This window comes from Thermobia domestica, chromosome 7 (assembly GCF_964235325.1).
Source record: "Thermobia domestica chromosome 7, izTheDome1.hap1.1, whole genome shotgun sequence".
Classification (NCBI taxonomy): Eukaryota; Metazoa; Arthropoda; class Insecta; order Zygentoma; family Lepismatidae; genus Thermobia; species Thermobia domestica.
This window is the reverse complement of record NC_137460.1, coordinates 294,430,508-294,444,864: the sequence shown is the minus strand read 5'-3', so window position 1 is coordinate 294,444,864 and position 14,357 is coordinate 294,430,508. Positions and strand designations below refer to the sequence as shown.

The following is a 14,357-nucleotide window of genomic DNA, read 5'->3' as shown; positions in this document are numbered from 1 at the left end:
CAGTTTCTTATTTCAAAGTTGTTAATTGCACCTTTTCGTCTTGCAGATAAATTTGAGTAGCCAAGATTGTAGATATTAACTCTGGGAAAGGTGTGCCCCTTAACAGGTCTACTGAACAGAAAGAGACTGTTGATCTGTCAAAATGTGTTATTTGTCAAAAAGACATACCAGGAAAAGTTCCAACTACATCTGAATGTGGGAGCAAACGAATTTTGGAGGCAAGTGCCATACGATGTGATGCTGTCGGAAAATGATTAAATACTCTTAAAGAAAATCAATCTTTTGTGTACCATTCAAATAATGAATGTTACAAAACATATACAATGAAGAAGACTCTTGACAAACTTAAAAGTATGTCTGAAGAAACTAATGAAAATGATGAAGAATTAGAGAATGGAAACCTCATGAATAGAGAACGTCCAGTGCGGTAATCAAAAGTAACTGCAAGTGAAGTGGATGCAGATAGTCGAACTTGTGTTATTTGTAACCATGTGAGACATTCTGGTGTAAGGCAAAAGTTCAGAATTTGTGAAAGTGATAGAGCGACGCGATTCCTAAATGCTACTACGCACTTTCAAGATGAGGTATTTACACGTGTTTGTGATTTACAAGATCCCGCTGCTGTGTTTGGTGCCGACATATATTCCCACACAGCAAGGAATATTTCCTCAATCAAAAGAAAATATTTTCCTTGGTTTCCAAAAGGTTTTCCTTCTCTGAAGATTTCCATGCTGATTTCCCCAATGTATTCCGAATATTTCCTGAAAATATTTCCCCAAAAATGTTTGTAAAAGATTTTAGAAATTACCGGGAGTACATTTTGAGAATGCTTGCCGGAAAGTAAAACCAGGAAAATATTCACAAAATATATTAGCAATATTGTTTTGGATCTAATTTAATATGTTTTCAGTGTTAAGAAGGGAAATATTTTCGAAATGATACTAAAAATGTTTTCCATATATGATACGGAAAACAATGAAACGAAATATATTCCACATATTTAAAAAATGTTTTCTAATACGTTATTTGTAATATTTTCTATTTTTACGAGAAAACGTATTAAATATATATTTTTAAAAACATTTAGAATATTTTAAAAATAAATTATTTCGTAATATAAGAAATATTTTTCAGAAATGTTTTAAAAAGGTTTACTTAATTTTACAAAAGTATTTTGGTAATCTTCTCCTATAACTTAAATTAAATATTTTCGTATGATATTTTAGTATTGTTTCCAAAATATTTTTTCGAATTTTGAATATAAAACTTTAAAACAGGTAAAAGAAAACATTAAAAATGAATAGAAAATCTTTTCCATTGTGTTTTGGAAGATATTTTGTGTCTTTAGTGAACAACATTTTCTGTTATAGGTCTATTATAGAAACATTTTTACATTGTTTTCTAAATATACTCTTCCGTTACTGGAGAAAACATATTCCTTGTTATATCTGAGAAATATCCCAAATATTTGCCGGAAATATTTTTTAAAATGTGTTTCGAGAACATTTAATGAAGTACAGGAAGCAGTGGCGTCGTTTTACTATATTAAAGTAAATGAAATATCCTGCACAATTTTCACATTTCCAGTAATAAAGTTAGCAAAGATTCACTCCACGAAACAAAATTGTAAATACGCCACTGACAGGATGTGCATTTTTAGAACGTTAGTAGGAAAATAATGTAAGGAAAATTTTCACAAATTGTAATGGAAATATTGTGTTGAATGTAATATGTTTTCAATGTTGAGGGCAGGGGTAAAAGTGGATCTGAAAAGTTGTGGGGGTGGGACGGTAGGTAGCGGTTGACGTCACGCCGTTCCCCCTGCCTATCTTTGCCCATTGTATTTTTGTTTTTTTTTTTAGGAAATGAAGTGACGCCGTATATATTTTTTCGAGGTGGGGGCGGCGTCCCCCCGCACTTTTACCACTAGTTGAGGGAGAAAATGTTTTCGAAGTAACACTAAAAATGTTTTACATGCATGATAAAGAAAACAGAATAGGCCTATGAACAGAATAAAATGTTTTCCAACATGTCATTTACAATCTTTTCTATTGTTACAAGAAAACATAAAATATAATTTTTAAAATATTTCGAATACTTTAAAAATAATTTCGTTCGTAATATAAGAAATATTTTTAAAACGCCTATTAATTTTGTATGGAAATATTTTTGTTACCTTGTCCTGTAACTTAAATGAAATATTTTCGTGCAATATTTTAGAATTATTTCCAGAATATTTTATGAAATGTTGAATAAATTCTCTCACGAGAGTATCGTAGTAGCATTATTACCAATCATTATACTAATTATAGCAGCATCAACGAAATATATTTGTTAAAAATTTGAAATTTATGACATCCTGCCTTCGCATAGGCATTATGTGAGATTGCAAATTAGCATCGCTACATCAACCGTCATTTGTTTATCAGAAGTACCAGCATTCCTTGCGCGCTATGTTGAATTAAGACAAGACAACATACATGAAGTTCATGTGAAGCACTAATTCGAATATAATTTCACAGTCATACCACAGAGGAAATAACAAAAAAATAATTTCCTCTGTGGTTATACTTATTACATAATTAGGAAGAAGGCAACTGGAATTAAACGGTCGTGCCTATGAAGAAGGTGTCCAATTGGAGGCCGAAATGAAATGAAATGAACAGACAAGAAAAGTCGGTAAGTATAACGACTAGATAAAATAATTTAGTTTTATTTTCTGTAAGGCTTGTGGGATGCTAGATTGTCTCCTAAATGATTTGCGCTAGGTGATTTGAAATACGTCACATGGCATAGATGAAATTCAAAAGGAGCGTCAGAAGTAATTGTCGAAAAAGTATAGTTATTCTTTTATGATTTGCGTATATAGGCCTATATATACGCTGCCGGATGTATGACGTAAAAACTACAGTGCAAAAAATATAAATCAACCTGTACTAAGTGGCCACTAAAAAGCACCTATAGGCAGGGTTCTAGAACCCAAGTTCCTCTTTCCATTTATCCGTAATAAAGACAGAAATCAACGTGCCCTGCGGGGCTCTAACCCGCCTTCACTTGCTAACGCTCGCTCGGCAATACTATGTGAATTAAATATTTTACTTTGGTGCAAAAAAAATATCTATTAACCTATATGGAGGACCTGTGTTCTAGTACCTTCCCGCACCGATACTATCTGAGTCAGAGCATTGCGAAGGTGGAGGACATCACGAACGAGGGGATGCTTCCAAAGGGAAAAGATACGGGCAAGTCTTTACTTTAGGTAAGGCAGTGACAATAACCAATTGATCTGACCCGGTTCCTGCAGTAACAGTTCCTAAGAAGGAAAGAGAGAAAACGACGTGCCCTGCGGGGCTCTAACCCGCCTTCACTCGCTAACGCTCGGTCGGCAATACTATGTACTGACATAATATCACTGCCATGCCCAAAGTAAAGAGTTAAAAAAGATGCGTACATTACCATTTTTATGACAGGTTATAAAAATTCTGCGTGCAGTTTTACTTCTGGTGTGCCACTCGCAAGCAGTGTCTCAGAAGTATTTTTCCGGGGACATTGCTCATGCTGTTCTAGTTATTATTGTAAACGTATTATTTTGGTCTGCTCCGGGGAGCCACTGCCCTCCCAAAAACAGGTCTGGAAGAAACACTGCTCGAAATACTTAGTGAAATATAATTCTTTCGCTACTTTCCTTCTTGTTCTCTATTTAATGATTTTCGCCAAGAGACGTATAAATTTTTCACTTGGCATAGATAAAATTCAAGGGGACCGTCAGAATTGTCGAAAAATTACAATTCTTTTACGATTTGCGTATTTATGTTGATTCCTGATGTGTGGATAAGAAGTACAGTACAAAAATACAAACCAATCTGTGTTAGGGGGCTACTAAAAAGCACGAATGCGATCTAACCGAGTCAGGGAGGGTGAAGGCGGGGGGTCAGAGGGGGTGCTTCCGAAGGGAGTAGGCACGTACATTTCTATTTTGATGACGGGTTAATTGCGCGTATATTAGTATTTTAATGACGTATTTACGATTTTTTCAGGGTAGAAGGGCTTGGCTAAATTTCTTCTGCAAGATAATTAATTTACTTTAATATAGTAAGAACAATTTCAAGGGGCTTAAGCCCGGAAGCCCCCCTTAAATACACCACTGGACTATAATAATTCTGGGGTTCACTTGAGCAGACGTTTACACCGAGAACAAATTTTATAGATAACATGTGATGTGAAATATTTTTCGTGAAGGAATGAGAGTGTTAATGTAAATATTTCTGTCATTGCACAGCTTATTGAAATGGATTTTGAATGCAAATAGGGTAGAAGTAAGCTCCGGAAATTTGCGGTTTATACGTCAATTGTGGACATTGCGATGGCCGTAATGTAAACTTTTTTTTTTAAAGAATTATGTAATAAAGAGAGAAGGATTATAAAGTTTCTGCAGTCATGGTATGGTGAAGCGCGTAAAATCAACTGCGCAAAGTGTGGAAAAGATTTATTCAAGAAGAAAAATTCAGAACAGAGGTAATAGCCCTACATGCTTTATTTTCTGTTGGAAAGATAAGAAAGAAAGGCGGTGTTACACTCGTGTATTAGCTGTGAAAGGTATATTTTCTTTCAAGGATTGTAATTAAGTGTTTCTGAAGATAAGAATAATTGCAAATATTGTAAATGTTTTTCCACCATCCTCGTTTATGCGTACCCCCTTCCTTGTCACTGACGTGCGTGCTCGCTACGCTTTCGCTCGGGCCCACCTGCTGTGCTTCTGCCCTGATTCACTTAGATAGCATTCGTGCTTTTTTACTGGCCACCTAGCAGAAGTTGTTTCGCTTTTTCTTTTAGAGCTCCTCATTTAGTGCATAGGGGGACGCGGTTGCTCAGTGGTAGAGCGTTCACCTCCGGTGCTTGGGGTCCCTGGTTCGATCCAAGCTCGCGCTGTGTGGACTTTCTCGTGGGTTTTCTCGGGGTTCTCCCGTTTCCTCCCACTTTCTTCATGCCATCATTTCACTCATTATCACCGTCTCCTTTAGCCTAACCGATATAATCGTAGGACGTTAAACTTAAGGATTTCTTTTTGTTTAGTGCATGTTCTGCAAAAAGGAACCGAAAGATGCAAGAATTCGTCAAAATTTGGTAAAACAGTCTGCTCTAGTATTGCCTAATTCTGCGTGCAGGTTTACTACTGGCGTGCTGCTCGAAATAATTGTTGAAAAATTATAATTCTTTCGCTGATTTTCTTATTGACTCTTGAATGGTTTGCGGCAGGCGACATGTAAATATTTCACTTGGCACATATAAAATAAAAGGGGACCATCAGACTAGATTTGCCGAAAGATTACAATTATTCTTCTGCGATTTGCGTATATATATATATATATATATATATATATATATATATATATATATGTGTGTGTGTGTGTGTGTGTGTGTGTTGTATTCCGGGTTTGCCCAAGTGGGCTCAGCCCGGAAAAACCCACCTGGATTTTTGAGGTTTTCGTTAGTATATTATTGGTGCAATTAAGGTGATCACATTGGAAGTGATTCTTATTAGATTTTGGACTTTCCTTGGGCGAATTAGTTGCTTTCACGTTAAGATATACAACATTCAACGTAAGACCTTTATAAAGTTCTGAATGCATTAAAAAAGCCGTACCTTAGATTGAGATAATTATAGAACAAATTAATGTATGGATTGTGCTTATAGCCTATTTGAAGTAAAATATGCAATTTTATATTTTAGAAAATACTTTCCGTAAATAGTGTGCTCGCCCACTCCCCGACGTCGAAGGACATTATCCCTCATACATCTGATAGATTTAGGGCCATAGGTGCTGGTACTACTAGTAAATATGGAGTGTATTAAACAGTTTAGTTTAGTTATTTGTTGCTAGTTTTCAAATAAGCTTTCTGTAGAATCAACAGCAGCAATAGCATAAAAATTCGTGTCAAACTTAAGATTCTTAATGCTCTGAGTTTCGAAGAGTACGTAACGCTTACTATTTCAGGTGCTGCATTGAAACTTCGTACTAGTGGAAGTTTCGATGTACAGTAAAGAAAGCTTGCATTTTCGGAAAATAATAAACCTTCGTCGCGAAAGAAGTGCTCGGGAAATTCCCGCAATTAAACGCACAAAGCATCGGAACTGAATACTTCAACAATAAAACTATTTGAAAAAAAATGAAATAAAATCTTCGAGTTTTACGTCCCACGCATATGCCTGTTAGGCTAAAGGAGACGTTGATTATGAGAAATGGATGAAATGGTGAAATGAACAAAGTGGGAGGAAAGGGAAGAACCCCGATAAAACCCAAGGAGACGGTGATTATGAGAAGTGGATGAAATGGTGAAATTAACAAAGTGGGAGGAAAGGGAAGAACCCCGAGAAAACCCACGAGCACGGTGTTTGTCCACCAAAAAGTTGACACAGCGCGAGCTGGAATCGAACCAGGGACCCCAAGCACCGGAGGTGAATGCTCTACCACTGAGCCACCGCGCCCCTAATAAAACTATTTACTTTATGAAATATGAATTATACAGGGTATTTCAAAACAACACTTACAGCGTTTGGGAGATGATTCCTGACACCAAGATAAGACAAAAAGTATAGATCAACCTGGGTGCACAAGTGCTTCCTTTCGGACTTATAGGCTGCCGAAAATATGAAAAGATGAACTTTAATGGTCTATAGCGCCAAAACTATGGGACCTACCGTAGTCGTGTCGAGACTTCACTTAGGAGCAAAAATGTGCACTATAGAAAAATACAGGTTTCAGAATCCTGCCTCACCAACTACCTCTTTTTCATGTTTTCGGCAGCTTATAACTCCGAAACGAAGCATTTGTTCATCTAGGTTGATCTATACTTTTGTCTTATCTTGGTGTCAGGTATCACCTCCCAAGCGTTGTCGGTGTTGTTTTGAAACACTCTGCATATATATTAATTGTTTTAAATTAATTTTCTGGGAGAACAGTCTTGCAACAAGTGCTCGGAAAATTCCCGTAATTGAACGCACAAAGTATCGGAAGTGAACTTAAAAAAAAAAAAAAAAAAATTACGCGATAAAATATTTAATTTTATTTTAAGACATTTTGAAACATTTATTTTATAAAACATGAGTTATAGATTGAGTTGTTCTAAATTAAATTAATATATTTGCTTTAAATTAATATATTTGGTGTTCATATTTGGCGAATGTCACTGAGGGCATTGGGCTGAGTCGTTCTACATTTGTTCGTTCGTCTGCCTGTACCACACATACAACAGGGTACCACTTTCCGTCTTTTAAGTTTAAATTTTCAGGGTACGAGACACACTAAATTTCCTGTACAGATTTTGGCGACATACTAACCTAAAATTTCAAAATAGCGGGTATCCACGCCGCAATTTTCTGTTTTTCGAGTTGAAATTTTCAGAGTAGAAGCACAAGACACTCTACATTAACTGTATATATTTTGGCGGCGATCCAACGTAAAATTTCAAAATGACAGTCATTTTTCAAAACAGCAGTGAATAGAAAATCGTTGCAAGTTGTGACAATCATAATATTGAAATATAAATCACATTTTAACACTTTTACCCCAAAGGCATTGGAATACTTTAAAAAAAAAACTCAATTAAACCCGAAGAAAAATTAATTAAACCCGAAAATATCCGAAGACCCCCATATGGGCCCAGGTGGGTTGGGCTTTTTTTAAAAAAAAGCCGGGGTTTTCAAACCCTGATTGTATTGTATTTACTTTTACCCGTTTTCATTCAAATTATTCACAACGTGAACGTATGAGTTGGACACGTCACAAGAACATTGAATGTGTTCGTATTTATACATTTAAATCTACCTGTATTGAATAGTTTTGAATTTTATCTGTATATCTTCCAAAATGTGGTGCGCGAAAAGTAAACCAGCACCTAAAATTTAAAGGTCTGAGTGACGACTGATTGATCCTCGCACAAGCCAAGCCGATTAACTTAAAAACTTGAAATTTGGACAGTACATAGGATTTGTGACATATGGTACCACTAAGGAAGATTTTTTAATAATTCTACGGGAAAGGGGCAATAAAGGGTGGGAAGTACTTTAATAAGGTGGCCATATCTCTGAATCTCGTTGGCTTAGATGTTTGAAGTTTTATTTGGACTTCTCATTTAAAATAATTTGATACGTTTTTAAAGGTTTTTTGATATTTTAGTAAAAATGGGAAGATAAGAGGGGAAAATGAAAAACAGGGGATGGGTTTGCAATTATTATAATCAGATGTCGATATCCTGGAACATTTGAAGGTTAGGAACATGGAGTTTGGACTCATCATTTAACATAATTAGACACGTATTTCAGTTTTTTTTTTAAATTATTATATATATACTTTTTGACACAACTTAGAATGAAAAAAAAAGGGCAGATACGCGGAAAGGGGTGAAAGCATTTTAATAAGATGGCCACATCTCCGAATCCCTTAAGCTTAAAAACTTGATGCTTTGTATTTAGGCTCCTCATTCAAGATAATTTGTACGTATTTCACTGATTTTTGATATTTTAGTAAAAATTTGAAAAAAAGAGGGGCAAAGGAAAAAAAATTGGTTTGAAGGTTAGAAACATGGAATTTGGTATTTGGACTTCTAATTTAAAATAATTAGATACGTAATTAAACTTTCTTTTTTAAATATATGTCCTAGAAGGGAAGAAGAAGGGTGCTGACGGCGATGAAGGGAGAATGGAGCTGGTAAAAATTAGTAGACACGTGTCCAAGAGTTTTTGAAAATTTCGTATATTAGAGTGAAAGGGGCTTAATTGTTGGTCTGACAGCGAAACGAGTACGTTTAGAGCTAGTTGAAACGATTAGAAAGTACGTAGTTCAGCTCTGCTGCATGGGGTCCTTGGTTCGATCTCAGCTCGCGCCAATCGGGCTTTGTGGTAGACAAACCGTGTGCGTGTGTTTTCTCGGGGCTGTCCCGTTTCCTCCCACTTACTTCATTCCACTATTTCATTCATTTTTCATCATCAGCGTCTCACTTAACCTCGATGCATAATCGTGGGACGTTAAACTAAATGTTTCATTTCATCTTAATTTCCATGTAAAAGTACCTGCTTCTTGAGTTATACATAATATTTTCAATCCGTGAACAATGCTAAACTAGTGTATTAATATAGGTTGCTGACGTTATAGTGCCTACAATTCTGATATTTATGGTGTGGTGGACAAACACCGTGTGCGTGGGTTTTCTCGGGGTTCTCCCATTTTCTTCATTCCACCATTTCATTCATCTCTCATCATCACCGTCTCCTTTAGCCTAACCGGCATAATCGTGGAACGTAACACTCAAAAATTTCATTTTTTTCTGTTTATGAATTCTGATAGAACAACTTCGTGTAGGCTTTGCTTTGGAAGTAATTTGGAAAGACGTGACTTGTTCAATGGATGCCGGAAAGTATCTCTCATCCATGTTGAAGTTCGCGAATAGTTTGTGTTTTCTGCATTACTACTCCCTGAATACAGCGTGCGTGTAAAGTCAGTTCTTATTTGTAACAATGTATATTTCTAAAAGTAAACAACCTATCACAGTTTTATTTTCATCGAATACATTATTAGAGTGTACCATTTGGTTAAGTTAAATTTCAACGTATACACCCGCATTTTTCACAAATTCTAAAATGTTAACAGTATTACACGCCAGCTAAAGCTGATGCTAGTTTCTAGGATAATCTAGATTAAAAATAGGTATTGACTTTTCAACCACCGTGTATATTCTGAAACTGTTAAATTATTCCTTGTCTTCCTGTAGATTTCGTAATATTTTTATACATACGTTGCTTTCATCAATTCCTAATTTACAACTGCATGGTTAGCTGGTTTAAACAAAACAAAAAAAAAAAAAAACTTTATATCATGTGAACTTCATGGTGACGTCTTTACATATCGCACCATCTGCATTACGTTTATGTACTTTTCACCTTTTAATCAAGGGCTCCCGTGTTCAATTCTCGGTTCGAACCACAACCCATCTTTCAAGTGTAAACCAAGTAGCGATTCAAGGTGTCCCTTTAAGCGAGAGTCTTCTCCGTGATAACCTTGGTATTTCATAAGGATGTTAAGCCTAAACATACGAAACGAAACCAAATTATATATTTCTACTTGCCTGAATGCCTGTTGTTTTATAAAGAAGCCAAGGTTGCTTAAATATATTGATAGAAATTGGCAAAATGTATCAACTGCCTACGTAGCTTCCAACATCATCTTGGATTCGACTTTGTTTTAATTTTGTTGAATGTTATCTACATAACAAATTTGTAATTAATATGATACGTTGACCTTAAAATTTTACATACAAACACATTTAAACTAATAACAGGATTTTCCCAGTGGCTAAGGCGGGAGTTTCCCGATTTATATGTAATTCTGTATAATGTTTTTACTTGTGTAACTGCTTATCTTTTTGTAATTCTGAAATGACTCTTGACAATTATATTAACAACTAGGCCTATGTAAAGATCAGTACAACGTATTTTTATCAGGAGTCCGTGAGTGAGTGGGCAATCTCATTTGTGACCAATTAGTCCCGGTTTCCTGTCGAAATAGACAATTTCTCTTGGATGTAAGCCGAGAAACGGTTTGGATTCCCTTCCAGCATAACCTTGTTGTTGCATAATAACACCAAGAGGAAACAAACTAATTTCTGTCCATATCTAATATAAATACATAGAGTAAATTATTTAAACAAAAAAAACTTTTTTTTTCAATAAAAACCATGGTTTTTGCCAAACCTGTACAACTGCTTGAAAATTAGTATGTAACTTTCTTTTATTGGAAAAACGAAATGTCAGTGCAAATATTAATTTTTGAGAATACTCTGTGACACCGTCGTCTAAAATCAATGTAATTTGTTTAAGGGCATCAGTTGTATGTTCTAAATTTCCATTACTATTACTTGAGTGCTTAGTGTATATTTCGTTACAGGTCTAAGAAATGAAAAACTTGGAGGTCACAGCTCAGAAGCCATCACATGAAACATCATGAAAAAGACAAGTGTAATAGCTGAGCAATTTAGTTGGCACGGTGCAAAAGGAAACAGCTTGCATTCATTAATCACTAACACAATAATAGGTAAGAAACTCTCCCTACTCTTCTTTAATTTCATTTTCAGAGTGGAAAAAAATTATAGAAGTTGTCATTTGAAGAGGGATACACTATGTTTAAATTCTTGTAAAAAAGGAAAAACTTTCTGGTGCCCTTTTTATTTTCTTTCGCTTTAAATACATACTATTGTGCCATGGATACTTCTCAGAATCATCTTCCTATAAACTTTATTTCCCAAGAGCATGTACTACAAGCGCTGTTATAACATTTAAAACACTTTGAAAATCCTTATTTTAGCAAAATGTGCAATTTTCCCATCTTCAAGTGACACGTTACATTTAAGTGTCCGTGGAAGAGAGAGCTAAATATGTATAGAGTATATTTCATCCTTTTACTGAATTGTTCTGTCATGGTAGTTTTCTTGAGCATTTCATGATTCATTCCTACATTCGCGATTTTTTGTATTCTTTGCAATGCAACGTTAACAAAATTATTCATTTGTATAAGGCAAAGTAATATGTATGGCCTGCTCCGTGGGGAAAGAAATCGAGCACGGTAGCGGTCATCAAGGCCTTAGTAACCACCTCGGCATTCACCTGGTGCGACTGAGGGAAAAAGAATGATCGGGTCCAGATATGATATCAGAGCCTCCAGAATGAAACGCTGGTTCTTCATCAACTCAAATGCTGCCATATGTTTTCATTTTTTTTTTTTTTAAATATTAGGTTTAATATTTATAAGATGCTATACTTTTTAAAAATAAATGTGTGACCGCTTCAACATGTTACAACGTCCGTAAGTAAGCTACAGTCTGAGGTATGTCACTTTCAGCTGTAGCTGTTGTCTTCCTTGCCGTTTACATTTCTTCAGGATTTTACTTTTGTAACACAATATTGTCTTCACATGCTGCTGTAGGCCCTACACAAACATTTTAAATATTTTTGTAAGTTTAAGATGTAATAATTGATCTTTAATCATTCCTTGCTGTTATTATGTTATTAAACACTGCCTATTATTTTTATTTTCAGAAATTGTGTAACACAAGAGAAACGTAACTAACGATGATATCGCGTAGATTATTGGGATATGGCTTCAGCATGTCATACAGGGACGATCAAGAAGATCAGTTAAGAATTCAGCTGAAGTTCCACAGAACTTTAACTGACAATTCGCAGCATCGAAATTATAGTTAGTTGTGGTAATCAAAAGTGACGTTATAAAGAAGCAAATATATATATATCTGGTTATTCAGCAATGTGATATTTCTTGAAAGTACAAAAAGTGACATTTCGTGAAAAGATCTATTGCCCATGCGCCGTAGATTTGTAGAACATATTTTCAGTAAATATTGTTGATTTTTATTTAATTAGTGTCAGTGACATAATTTTCTAGAACAAGTGTTTACAAGTTAAAATGTGAATTTCTGATATTTGAGAAGATTGTTCTTAATGTATAGAAACAAATAATACAAGCAGCATGAAGATGCTGCTGAAGAGAATTTAAAGAAATAAAGCCAGAATAGTGTGCAGTTATATTTTTATTTAGCTACTAACCGATATAAACTGACATATATGTATATTTATTATAGTGGACAGTGTAAATTATAACTACATAATGTTAGCTTGCTCTCATAATCAGCTGCTTTTATTATTATTATTATTATTATTATTATTAACTCAATCTTATTTACACACAGAATGCTTCTGGGTGTTTCACTGCTACTACTGGTATGTGGCCACGCCGTCTATGTATGTTGGGGTGTCTTATGTGATGTTGCGAGGTTCAGACTGCAAATTAGAGCCTTCACAATCATCGCGTGCCAGTTTTCAAAGCGGCTATATTGGATTTATTATTTTTAAGATAGGAAAAGGATTGCCAACAATTGTTTCTTGAAATGGATGTCTAAACTTCAATCCTTTTCGTATTAAAAAAAAAAAAAAATCCAATACAGCCGCTTTCAAAACTGGCAGGCGACGATTGTGAACACACTGATATGCAGTTTGAATCTCGCAAGTCACATAAGACCCCCCCCCCCAACATATATGCACGGCGTGGCCACATACCAGTAGTACCAGCGAAACACCCAGAAATATTCTGTGTAAATAAGATTTCGAGTTTTAAAAAAAAATGCTTAAAATTATGAGAGCAAGCTAACATTATGTAGTTACAATTTACACTGTTTATTATTATTATTATTATTATTATTATTATTTTGTTTTGTTTTTATTTATTTATTTATTTTTTTGTCTGAGTGTAGACCGCTATGGTTCCTCGTCATGAAGACAGAGTGAGGCAAAGATGTCTAAGCAGGTAAAATTGTACAGAAGAATCTTATGTTTTCTTCCAGCTGCTATGTCACAGCCTGGCCGCCTTGTTTTCAACCCACTATTTGTTCCCAGCAAGAAGCCGTCATATATGCAGAGTGACGCAAAAGTCCGGAGCCCATAGGCCAACTCGGTTACTATTGCAGGTATGGAAACAAGGTAACACAAGGACTCTTTTAAATTCCAGCAACACTTTGTTTTTGCACTAGTGTACCGCTCAATAAAGAAAATGCCTTACCATACATCATGTCGGGCTACACGAATGAAAGAATGTGTGGTTTGAAATTAGTTACACCGAGAAGAATTGAAAGGAGACACAGTGAAGGATAAACATGCAAATGCAATATCCACGCCAGTGGCGTAGCAACCACGGTGTTGGGGGGGGGGAGAGCAGATACGAAGGACGCGAAATTGGGTCTTGCACTATATTTTTCATTGTGTCTTTCCGTTCCCTTTGGTCCAAATAACTTCAAACCACACTTTCTTTCATTCAGTGTTGTCCAACAGTGGCAGCGTTGTACTTTTCGTTATTATTGGGCAGTATACTAATATAAAAACAAAACTTGCTGCATTTTAAAAATTTCCTTCTGTATCTTACCTTGTTTTCGTATCTGCAATAGTAACCGAGTTGGCCTATGGGCTTTGGGTTCTATCATGTACAGAAAATATTCTGTATATATTTTGTCATGTACAGAAAATATTCCCTAAATATTTTGTCATGCACAGAAACTATTCTCTAAATATTTTCTGTGATGTACAAAAAAATATTCACTAAATATATTCTGTCATGTAAAGAAAATATTTTGGCATATGTAGGAAAATATTATCTGCGTTATTGGTAAATAATTTTAAAATATTCTATGAGAAACATTTTAAAAACCATTCCGTTAACATTGTATAAAACGTTTCAAATACCTTTTCAGTAATGTTTGGAAATCGTACAGGAAACATTTATTGGAAAACTTTTCTAACG

At 35.2% G+C, this 14,357-nt stretch overlaps 1 long non-coding RNA gene across 1 annotated transcript; it reads left to right on the top strand.

Annotated features, from left to right (window-relative positions):
- The first annotated feature begins 2,460 nt into the window (after positions 1 to 2,460).
- Positions 2,461 to 12,586, top strand: LOC145689095 (uncharacterized). Its single transcript, XR_014132093.1, has 3 exons — positions 2,461 to 2,679; positions 10,941 to 11,087; positions 12,089 to 12,586. It is a non-coding gene; the product is annotated as an uncharacterized LOC145689095 (long non-coding RNA).
- The last annotated feature ends 1,771 nt before the right edge of the window (positions 12,587 to 14,357 follow it).